Here is a 12,905-nt window from a genome sequence, read left to right on the forward strand (position 1 = left end):
GGTGATTTTTGTGAATTACACCACTGCAGATCGAGTCTAATGAACATGAGTTTCGCCCTCCTGTGGTGATTTGTGTGAATTACACCTCTGCAAATCGAGTACAGAACAACATGAGTTTCGCCCTCCTGTGGTGATTTTTGTGAATTACACCACTACAAATCGAGTACAGAACAACATGAGTTTCGCCCTCCTGTGGTGATTTGTGTGAATTACACCACTGCAAATTGAGTCTAATGAACATAAATGTTTCGCCCTCCTGTGGTGATTTGTGTGAATTACACCACTGCAGATCGAGTCTAATGAACATGAGTTTCGCCCTCCTGTGGTGATTTTTGTGAATTACACCTCTGCAAATTGAGTCTAATGAACATGAGTTTCGCCCTCCTGTGGTGATTTGTGTGAATTACACCACTGCAAATTGAGTCTAATGAACATGAGTTTCGCCCTCCTGTGGTGATTTGTGTGAATTACAGCACAGCAAATTGAGTCTAATGAACATGAGTTTCGCCCTCCTGTGGTGATTTGTGTGAATTACACCTCTGCAAATCGAGTACAGAACAACATGAGTTTCGCCCTCCTGTGGTGATTTTTGTGAATTACACCACTACAAATCGAGTACAGAACAACATGAGTTTCGCCCTCCTGTGGTGATTTGTGTGAATTACACCACTGCAAATTGAGTCTAATGAACATAAATGTTTCGCCCTCCTGTGGTGATTTGTGTGAATTACACCACTGCAGATCGAGTCTAATGAACATGAGTTTCGCCCTCCTGTGGTGATTTTTGTGAATTACACCTCTGCAAATTGAGTCTAATGAACATGAGTTTCGCCCTCCTGTGGTGATTTGTGTGAATTACACCACTGCAAATCGAGTCTAATGAACATGAGTTTCGCCCTCCTGTGGTGATTTGTGTGAATTACACCACTGCAAATTGAGTCTAATGAACATGAGTTTCGCCCTCCTGTGGTGATTTGTGTGAATTACACCACTGCAAATTGAGTCTAATGAACATGAGTTTCGCCCTCCTGTGGTGATTTGTGTGAATTACACCTCTGCAAATTGAGTCTAATGAACATGAGTTTCGCCCTCCTGTGGTGATTTGTGTGAATTACACCATTGCAAATCGAGTCTAATGAACATGAGTTTCGCCCTCCTGTGGTGATTTGTGTGAATTACACCACTGCAAATTGAGTCTAATGAACATGAGTTTCGCCCTCCTGTGGTGATTTGTGTGAATTACACCTCTGCAAATTGAGTCTAATGAACATGAGTTTCGCCCTCCTGTGGTGATTTGTGTGAATTACACCTCTGCAAATTGAGTCTAATGAACATGAGTTTCGCCCTCCTGTGGTGATTTGTGTGAATTACACCTCTGCAAATCGAGTACAGAACAACATGCGTTTCGCCCTCCTGTGGTGATTTGTGTGAATTACACCACTGCAAATCGAGTACAGAACAACATGAGTTTCACCCTCCTGTGGTGATTTGTGTGAATTACACCTCTGCAAATTGAGTCTAATGAACATAAATGTTTCGCCCTCCTGTGGTGATTTGTGTGAATTACACCTCTGCAAATTGAGTCTAATGAACATGAGTTTCGCCCTCCTGTGGTGATTTGTGTGAATTACACCTCTGCAAATTGAGTCTAATGAACATGAGTTTCGCCCTCCTGTGGTGATTTGTGTGAATTACACCACTGCAAATTGAGTCTAATGAACATGAGTTTCGCCCTCCTGTGGTGATTTGTGTGAATTACACCACTGCAGATCGAGTCTAATGAACATGAGTTTCGCCCTCCTGTGGTGATTTGTGTGAATTACACCTCTGCAAATCGAGTACAGAACAACATGCGTTTCGCCCTCCTGTGGTGATTTTTGTGAATTACACCACTGCAAATCGAGTACAGAACAACATGAGTTTCACCCTCCTGTGGTGATTTGTGTGAATTACACCTCTGCAAATTGAGTCTAATGAACATAAATGTTTCGCCCTCCTGTGGTGATTTGTGTGAATTACACCACTGCAGATCGAGTCTAATGAACATGAGTTTCGCCCTCCTGTGGTGATTTGTGTGAATTACACCTCTGCAAATTGAGTCTAATGAACATGAGTTTCGCCCTCCTGTGGTGATTTGTGTGAATTACACCTCTGCAAATTGAGTCTAATGAACATGAGTTTCGCCCTCCTGTGGTGATTTATGTGAATTACAGCACTGCAAATTGAGTCTAATGAACATGAGTTTCGCCCTCCTGTGGTGATTTGTGTGAATTACACCTCTGCAAATTGAGTCTAATGAACATGAGTTTCGCCCTCCTGTGGTGATTTGTGTGAATTACACCATTGCAAATCGAGTCTAATGAACATGAGTTTCGCCCTCCTGTGGTGATTTGTGTGAATTACACCTCTGCAAATTGAGTCTAATGAACATGAGTTTCGCCCTCCTGTGGTGATTTTTGTGAATTACACCATTGCAAATCGAGTCTAATGAACATGAGTTTCGCCCTCCTGTGGTGATTTGTGTGAATTACACCACTGCAAATTGAGTCTAATGAACATGAGTTTCGCCCTCCTGTGGTGATTTGTGTGAATTACACCTCTGCAAATTGAGTCTAATGAACATGAGTTTCGCCCTCCTGTGGTGATTTGTGTGAATTACACCTCTGCAAATTGAGTCTAATGAACATAAATGTTTCGCCCTCCTGTGGTGATTTGTGTGAATTACACCACTGCAGATCGAGTCTAATGAACATGAGTTTCGCCCTCCTGTGGTGATTTTTGTGAATTACAGCACTGCAAATTGAGTCTAATGAACATGAGTTTCGCCCTCCTGTGGTGATTTGTGTGAATTACACTTCTGCAAATTGAGTCTAATGAACATGAGTTTCGCCCTCCTGTGGTGATTTGTGTGAATTACACCATTGCAAATCGAGTCTAATGAACATGAGTTTCGCCCTCCTGTGGTGATTTGTGTGAATTACACCTCTGCAAATTGAGTCTAATGAACATGAGTTTCGCCCTCCTGTGGTGATTTTTGTGAATTACACCATTGCAAATCGAGTCTAATGAACATGAGTTTCGCCCTCCTGTGGTGATTTGTGTGAATTACAGCACTGCAAATTGAGTCTAATGAACTTATTTTCGCCCTCCTGTGGTGATTTTTGTGAATTACACCATTGCAAATCGAGTCTAATGAACATGAGTTTCGCCCTCCTGTGGTGATTTGTGTGAATTACACCTCTGCAAATTGAGTCTAATGAACATGAGTTTCGCCCTCCTGTGGTGATTTGTGTGAATTACACCTCTGCAAATTGAGTCTAATGAACATAAATGTTTCGCCCTCCTGTGGTGATTTGTGTGAATTACACCACTGCAAATCGAGTCTAATGAACATGAGTTTCGCCCTCCTGTGGTGATTTTTGTTAATTACAGCACTGCAAATTGAGTCTAATGAACTTATTTTCACCCTCCTGTGGTGATTTGTGTGAATTACACCACTGCAAATTGAGTCTAATGAACATAAATGTTTCGCCCTCCTGTGGTGATTTGTGTGAATTACACCACTGCAAATCGAGTCTAATGAACATGAGTTTCGCCCTCCTGTGGTGATTTTTGTGAATTACAGCACTGCAAATTGAGTCTAATGAACTTATTTTCACCCTCCGGTGGTGATTTTTGTGAATTACACCATTGCAAATTGAGTCTAATGAACATGAGTTTCGCCCTCCTGTGGTGATTTGTGTGAATTACACCTCTGCAAATTGAGTCTAATGAACATGAGTTTCGCCCTCCTGTGGTGATTTGTGTGAATTACACCACTGCAAATTGAGTCTAATGAACATAAATGTTTCGCCCTCCTGTGGTGATTTGTGTGAATTACACCACTGCAAATTGAGTCTAATGAACATAAATGTTTCGCCCTCCTGTGGTGATTTGTGTGAATTACACCTCTGCAAATTGAGTCTAATGAACATGAGTTTCGCCCTCCTGTGGTGATTTGTGTGAATTACACCTCTGCAAATTGAGTCTAATGAACATGAGTTTCGCCCTCCTGTGGTGATTTGTGTGAATTACACCACTGCAAATTGAGTCTAATGAACATAAATGTTTCGCCCTCCTGTGGTGATTTGTGTGAATTACACCACTGCAAATCGAGTCTAATGAACATGAGTTTCGCCCTCCTGTGGTGATTTTTGTGAATTACAGCACTGCAAATTGAGTCTAATGAACTTATTTTCACCCTCCGGTGGTCATTTTTGTGAATTACACCATTGCAAATCGAGTCTAATGAACATGAGTTTCGCCCTCCTGTGGTGATTTGTGTGAATTACACCACTGCAAATTGAGTCTAATGAACATGAGTTTCGCCCTCCTGTGGTGATTTGTGTGAATTACACCTCTGCAAATTGAGTCTAATGAACATGAGTTTCGCCCTCCTGTGGTGATTTGTGTGAATTACACCACTGCAAATTGAGTCTAATGAACATAAATGTTTCGCCCTCCTGTGGTGATTTGTGTGAATTACACCACTGCAAATCGAGTCTAATGAACATGAGTTTCGCCCTCCTGTTGTGATTTGTGTGAATTACACCACTGCAAATCGAGTCTAATGAACATAAGAGTTTCGCCCTCCTGTGGTGATTTTTGTGAATTACACCACTGCAAATCGAGTCTAGTGAACATGAGTTTCGCCCTCCTGTGGTGATTTTTGTGAATTACACCACTGCAAATCAAGTCTAATGAACATAAGAGTTTCGCCCTCCTGTGGTGATTTTTGTGAATTACACCATTGCAAATTGAGTCTTATGAACTTTGAGTTTCGCCCTCCTGTGGTGATTTTTGTGAATTACACCACTGCAAATCGAGTCTAATGAACATGAGTTTCGCCCTCCTGTGGTGATTTTTGTGAATTACAGCACTGCAAATTGAGTCTAATGAACTTATTTTCACCCTCCGGTGGTGATTTTTGTGAATTACACCATTGCAAATCAAGTCTAATGAACATGAGTTTCGCCCTCCTGTGGTGATTTTTGTGAATTACACCATTGCAAATTGAGTCTAATGAACATAAAAGTTTTTTTTAACCACTGCTGGTGATCGTGCCAGAAGCTTCACACTCACACCACATTCACTCGTATTGCAGAGACCCAGCTGGGATCGAACCAGCAACCTCTGAATCCCTGAGGCAGTGCTTATACCTGTGCATCACAGATCTCTTATCTAAATGTGTGAAGGAACTTGTATTTCACTGTTATCCTGAGAGTTTCCAATAAAGTAGTTAAAATGAGATTTGAACCCATGTCTTTATCACAGTCTCATCCGAGAGAGCATGTGTTTATCCACTTGCCCATCATGGATTTCACAGCAATGCCTGGTTTTTGGGACATTTTGTCTAACGAGAACAATTAAAAGTAAGCAACAGTGGGATTTGAACTCAGGATGCCCTGATGGAAACACAACACTTTATCTCCTGAGCCACTGAGACTGCAGAGATGACAAGTGTTTTCAACAGGGTTTATCAAGAGCTTTGTGTTAAATGATGAATAACTTTAACATCTGTGGGATTTGAGCCAGGACTTTCACATTTGAAGGGGATACAATGATCTGCAAATCGAGTCTAATTTAAAAGAGTATCGCCCTCCTGTGGTGATGTTTGTGAATTACACCTCTGCAAATCAAGTCTAATTAACTTAAAATGGTATCGCCCTCCTTTGGTGATTTTTGTGAATTACACTGTTGCGCCTGAAATCTACTTAAAATTTCATACATGAGGCGCCTGATCATTAAGTGAGCAATTAGTGGAATATTGTCCCAAATTTGATGACGGGTGAAAATATCAAGAAGCCACAATTTCAGTCATGTGTTTAAGTCATACATTTTATTAATTCTTGACATGTTATAACATCATCATTCATCAGCCTAGGCTGTTTGGTTTTAGCTGGTTTAAGCTGGAATTAGCTGTTTTTTTAGCATGTCTCCCAGCTTGACCATGCTAAAACAAGTGAGACATTTTGATACAGGTCCTTTGTTCCTATAATAATAACTAATAAATCTTTAATCTCAAAGCTGTATCTGCAAACACTGGCACAACAACACAAAATCATTGTTTTAACTGTGAACCTAAAACGATAAAGAACTAATTAAAAAATAATTTTACCTAATATTGTGTTTGAGTGTCGTCAGATCAACACATCGGCCATTTTAATGTGTCTTACCCTGGTCTTACCCCAGTTGAGAGCTGGTTTGAATCAGTTAGGCCTACATGTAGATTTGCTTATCTCCGTTTATCTACTGCTCTAGATGCTGACAAAATCCCAGATTTGTTTTAAAATATATAAAATACAAATTGGTAAACTAGACGTCGAAGAACTGAGCCAGAAACGCAACTTGAAGTCATTTTCAGTCTGTTGGTGGTGAAACTCGATTCGTCTGGCAGAAATTGTGCAGTTTGTCATCCGCTCCTCTAGGGGCGCGAGCGGCTTCACGTTCATGACATTTCGGACCCTTGACAACAACACCTGATGTCAACTTGACAGTCATCGCACCGCGTTCTGATCGTTTTACAGTCATAAAAGTACAGATCCTGCAGATGACAGCTTAGTAACAGACTCATAAAGTCACTCAACAGCAGAATCAACTGACACACATTGAGATAATGATCGACAGTGTCACGAGACTCACCTGTAAGTACCTTAAAGAGTTTCTCTTGTAAAGTCACTATCACAGATTATATAACAGTCCTTATTTGTATTTAAGCTGTCGATTAAGTTTGTATTGATGTTTGTCTTGTGATGTCAAAGCAGTTTGCTGGAGTCACTGGTTGATGATGCTTTATTTCTGGACTCTATTGTCAGACCTTTAGAAGAACAAATGAATCAGTTTCTGTTGCTTTAATGTGAATCTAATGAGGCGATTCCTATGAAGCTTATAAAGTAGAATAAGCAATAAGGCGTTTATATGCTAATGTTGAGATACATATCTGTTAATAGAGTTAGTTGGAATTAATGAAAACATTAGTGATGTGACATTTTATACTGAAGCTTCGAAGCTTGTATCATGAAGTACTGTACCAGAGCATATTATATATTGTTGTTTGCTCCCTGTGAATAGATGTATGATTGATTATGATTTTAAGAAGTTTATTTAGCTTAATTTTAGATTGTTTCGTCAGCAGTGGGCGGGACTTACAAGCAGTGATCTAATTGGCTGAAAATGTGACTAATATCCGACAGCCTGTTGCCAATTTGCAATCCACCTGAGGACCAGCGTGAGCACAAGGAGAAGTCTTCTTTGAATATTGTAAGTTATCATTTTAAATCTTAAAGAAAATATTTAAGTAACCTTATTATTTTATATAAATAGTTGACTTATGTTTCTTAAACAATTAGTTATGCTTTTGAATTGAATCCCATTTGATATATATATTATAACTTACAGCTCCCTCTATCATCTGAAATGTATAAATTGCAGCAGTGTCCTCATGACTGATCATTTAGTTTCACCTGATATTATTTAACTTAAAAAGGAGGGTGTCTGGATCATAGATGTGTACATGCAATAACTTGCCCCATTGACATCCATTGGAATGCATATGTTAACTTATTATTTTGTATTTTTCATATAAAGGTGTGACTATTATATTGTGGTACTTGACTGGTGTCTTACAGATGCTATTGCATTTAACCTGGAATATTCAATTAGTTTGATTGCTCAAATGAGCAAAGCATGAATTTGTTTCCTGTCATGCAGTATAAAATTATTTTATTAACAATCATGCATGTTTATTTCTGTCTGAGACTTCCTAAGGAAGAAGTTAATGAAATGTGAAGTGTTTCTGATTGTCTCGCTGTGTGTTTGTAGAGGATCTCTGGGTCAGAACTGCTGGAGGTCATGAGGAGGTGACAGGAGAAGCAGCTACAGTAGTCTCTTGAACTGCTGAACCCTTATTCCTCTGACCTTTTTTCTGGAGTCATTGGAGTGCACTCCGTTTGCTGCCATAATGTGCCTTTGACAAGAACTCTGGGACGTGTCTGATAACGGTACCAGCTCATATCCTTTCTCTGGGATAAAGGTTATGACTGGCCATTTCTGTTTGAATGCATGTTATTTACAAACTGCAGTGAGTTTGTGCACAATAAAAGGCTAAATGTGACATTTTGTGTGCTGTTCATGATTTCCAGCTGATCTCGGCTCTCCAAACGTCAACACATGCTGTTAAATATAATCAGTAGTTCAAATGAGGTGTGGGCTCATCTGTCATTCACTGGCCCACATCTATAGTAGTTTTTTGGGCAAGTGTTGACTTATTTGTAAGTTCATGATTGTTAAGCTAAAATTAATAGAAATTAATAGAAATCTAGCTTATTAGCACATGTTCACATATGAATGTCTGTAATGTGATGAATTTTTCAGCATGGATCATCAAGGGAAATGCCTTTCAAATGCAGGTTTGAGGGCGTTTCCCCCAGAGGAAGGCAGGTGGTAGCTGAGATTTCCATTGGATGATATCAGGGGAGGAGCTGGACTGAATCCTGCTGTTTCTTTGGTCAAGATTTAAGGGGAGTGGCCAAAAAAGCCACACCCAAACGATCGACTTAGCCTCTGTCTGGAATTTTTATAAGTATAAAAGGAAAAATTGAACTTGTGCTCCATAACCGCTGCTGGATATTGTCTGAGAAGTCCCAGGGGGAGCGGTCTGGATCTTAACTCCCCCCTTCGTGTCTTGCCTTCTCTCGTCCTTCCGGTCATGATCTGATCCGCTCTGATCCGCTTGTCACAGCTCACGACCGGACAACCGTCACGCAACCGTGCTTCAGTGACCAGGTGGGGGATTGAACCCAGGTCCTTCCGTTCAGGGAGGACATGCTCAGACCGCTGAGCTACTGGCACTTTCACACTGACTACTATTTTTTTTGGATTCTTGTCTTTTTTTTCATTGATAAACCAGTGAAACTAAACAAATTTTCTACCTCCCTAGAGGGATTCGAACCCGGATTTCCCACGTCAAGGGCTGACGTTCAAACCGCTACACCACTGGTCCGTTCTCACTCCCTGTTGTTTTTTGGGGATTTTTGTCTTTTTTTTTCATCGAAAAACCAGTGAAACTAAACAATTTTTCCAGATCCACAGAGGGATTCGAACCAGGACTTCCCAAGACAAGGGCTGATGTTCAGACCGCTACACCACTGGTCCGCTCTCGCTCCCTGTTGTTTTTTTGGGATTTTTGTCTTTTTTTTAATTGAAAAACCAGTGAAACTAAACAATTTTTCCAGATCCACAGAGGGATTCGAACCCGGACTTCCCAAGTCAAGGGCTGACGTTCAGACCGCTACACCACTGGTCTGCTCTCGCTCCCAGTTGTTTTTTTGAGATTTTTGTCTTTTTTTTCCATTGAAAAACCAGTGAAACTAAACAATTTTTCCAGATCCACAGAGGGATTCGAACCCGGACTTCCCAAGTCAAGGGCTGACGTTCAGACCGCTACACCACTGGTCTGCTCTCGCTCCCAGTTGTTTTTTTGAGATTTTTGTCTTTTTTTTCCATTGAAAAACCAGTGAAACTAAACAATTTTTCCAGATCCACAGAGGGATTCGAACCCGGACTTCCCAAGTCAAGGGCTGACGTTCAGACCGCTACACCACTGGTCTGCTCTCGCTCCCAGTTGTTTTTTTGAGATTTTTGTCTTTTTTTTCCATTGAAAAACCAGTGAAACTAAACAATTTTTCCAGAACCACAGAGGGATTTGAACCCGGACTTCCCAAGTCAAGGGCTGATGTTCAGACCGCTACACCACTGGTCTGCTCTCGCTCCTGTTGTTTTTTGGGGATTTTTGTCTTTTTTTTCATTGAAAAACCAGTGAAACTAAACAATTTTTCCAGATCCACAGAGGGATTCGAACCCGGACTTCCCAAGTCAAGGGCTGATGTTCAGACCGCTACACCACTGGTCCGCTCTCGCTCCCTGTTGTTTTTTGGGGATTTTTGTCTTTTTTTTCATTGAAAAACCAGTGAAACTAAACAATTTTTCCAGATTCACAGAGGGATTCGAACCAGGACTTCCCAAGTCAAGGGCTGACGTTCAGACCGCTACACCACTGGTCCGCTCTCGCTCCCTGTTGTTTTTTGGGGATTTTTGTCTTTTTTTTCATTGAAAAACCAGTGAAACTAAACAATTTTTCCAGATCCACAGAGGGATTCGAACCAGGACTTCCCAAGACAAGGGCTGATGTTCAGACCGCTACACCACTGGTCCGCTCTCGCTCCCTGTTGTTTTTTGGGGACTTTTGTCTTTTTTTTCATTGAAAAACCAGTGAAACTAAACAATTTTTCAGGATTCACAAAGGGATTCGAACCCGGACTTCCCAAGTCAAGGGCTGACGTTCAGACCGCTACACCACTGGTCCACTCTCGCTCCCTGTTGTTTTTTGGGGATTTTTGTCTTTTTTTTCATTGACAAACCAGTGAAACTAAACCATTTTTCCAGATTCACAGAGGGATTCGAACCCGGACTTCCCAAGTCAAGGGCTGACGTTCAGACTGCTACACCACTGGTCCGCTCTTGCTCCCTGCTGTTTTTTTGGGATTTTTGTCTTTTTTTTTCATTTAAAAAGCAGTGAAACTAAACAATTTTTCCAGATCCACAGAGGGATTCGAACCCGGACTTCCCAAGTCAAGGGCTGACGTTCAGACCGCTACACCACTGGTCTGCTCTCGCTCCCTGTTGTTTTTTGGGGATTTTTGTCTTTTTTTTCATTGAAAAACCAGTGAAACTAAACAATTTTTCCAGATCCACAGAGGGATTCGAACCCGGACTTCCCAAGTCAAGGGCTGACGTTCAGACTGCTACACCACTGGTCTGCTCTTGCTCCCTGTTGTTTTTTTTAGATTTTTGTCTTTTTTTTCATTGAAAAACCAGTGAAACTAAACAATTTTTCCAGATCCACAGAGGGATTCGAACCCGGACTTCCCAAGTCAAGGGCTGATGTTCAGACTGCTACACCACTGGTCTGCTCTTGCTCCCTGTTGTTTTTTGGGGATTTTTGTCTTTTTTTTCATTGAAAAACCAGTGAAACTAAACAATTTTTCCAGATCCACAGAGGGATTCGAACCCGGACTTCCCACGTCAAGGGCTGATGTTCAGACCGCTACACCACTGGTCTGCTCTCGCTCCCAGTTGTTTTTTGGGGATTTTTGTCTTTTTTTTCATTGAAAAACCAGTGAAACTAAACCATTTTTCTAGATCCACAGAGGGATTCGAACTAAGACTTCCCAAATCAAGGACTGATGTTCAGACCGCTACACCACTGGTCCACTCTCGCTCCCTGTTGTTTTTTGGGGATTTTTGTCTTTTTTTTCATTGAAAAACCAGTGAAACTAAACCATTTTTCTAGATCCACAGAGGGATTCGAACTAAGACTTCCCAAATCAAGGACTGATGTTCAGACCGCTGTACCACTGGTCCGCTCTCGCTCCTTGCTGTTTTTTGGGGATTTTTGTCTTTTTTTTTCATTGAAAAACCAGTGAAACTAAACAATTTTTCCAGATCCACAGAGCGAATTGAACCAGGACTTCCGTGCTAATCTGATTTAGCATAAGAGAGGTTGCCTAGAAAACATGGAATGAACCAAGAAAAGCTTAAAATGGAACTGAGAAGCAAATGCAAGGAAAACAATGGCAGCAGAAAAAAACTGCAATCAAAAAAAAACAAAAAAAAACAAAACAAAACAAAAAAAAAAAAGGCAATACTTTTTAGCAGGTCCTCAACCCAAGCACAAGCTCAACACTTCACCACAACGGTAATCTCCAAAAAAACACTAAAATAAAAACTTTTACATAATAGAACATTAAACAGTAAGAAGTCTCTCCATATTCTCATCTTTCTAAAAAAAATTGCATAAAATAACACTTTTTCAACATTTACTCTTCCAATTCAGCCCGGTGCAAAGCATGATGGGAAGTGAAAGTCCTGTTTGATTGGGTTACTTCAAAACCAGAAAAACCAGAGCTACTCTTGTAGAAATCGTGTAGTTTTTATTTCTATAAGAATCATGTGTGAAAAGCTGTTTGACGTAGCTTATTTAAATATGCAAAATGTATATATGCTATAATAAAGTTATTATTATTGAAATAATTACTGTATCAGTTATTAACTGTATCAGTGTATGTGTGATTTTGTTGTAATATCTTCCTTTTTAAAAAATACTTGTGCGAAAAAGTCAAATCTAAAACAAGTTTCGCCCTCCTGTGGTGATTTTTGTGAATTACACCGCTGCAAATCAAGACTAATGAACATAAAAGAGTTTCACCCTCCTGTGGTGATTTTTGTGAATTACACCACTGCAAATTGAGGCAAATAAACATGAGTTTCTCCCCCAATGGTGATTTTTGTGAATTACACCACTGCAAATTGAGGCAAATAAACAAAAAAGAGTTTTGCCCTCCTGTGGTGATTTATGTGAATTACAGTTTCGCCCTCCTGTGGTGATTTATGTGAATTACAGTTTCGCCCTCCTGTGGTGATTTATGTGAATTACAGTTTCGCCCTCCTGTGGTAATTTATGTGAATGACACTGCTGCAAATTAAGTCAAATGAACATAAAAGAGTTTCGCCCTCCTGTGGTGATTTATGTGAATTACACCATGGCAATTTGAGTCTAATGAATTTAGAGTTTCACCCTCCTGTGGTGATTTTTATGAATTACACCACTGCAAATCGAGCTTAATGAACATAAAAGAGTTTCGCCCTCCTGTGGTGATTTATGTGAATTACACCATGGTAATTTGAGTCTACTGAATTTAGAGTTTCGCCCTCCTGTGGTGATTTTTATGAATTACACCACTGCAAATCGAGCTTAATGAACATAAAAGAGTTTCGCCCTCCTGTGGTGATTTATGTGAATTACACCA

The 12,905-nt window shown here is 40.4% G+C and overlaps 1 long non-coding RNA gene across 1 annotated transcript; it reads left to right on the forward strand.

Annotated features, from left to right (window-relative positions):
- Positions 1-6,441: 6,441 nt before the first annotated feature.
- Positions 6,442-8,152, forward strand: LOC125244671. The gene is made up of 3 exons (XR_007179340.1): positions 6,442-6,683; positions 7,172-7,299; positions 7,861-8,152. It is a non-coding gene; the product is annotated as an uncharacterized LOC125244671 (long non-coding RNA).
- Positions 8,153-12,905: the final 4,753 nt, after the last annotated feature.

This window comes from Megalobrama amblycephala, linkage group LG14, assembly GCF_018812025.1.
Source record: "Megalobrama amblycephala isolate DHTTF-2021 linkage group LG14, ASM1881202v1, whole genome shotgun sequence".
In the NCBI taxonomy this organism is placed as follows: domain Eukaryota; kingdom Metazoa; phylum Chordata; class Actinopteri; order Cypriniformes; family Xenocyprididae; genus Megalobrama; species Megalobrama amblycephala.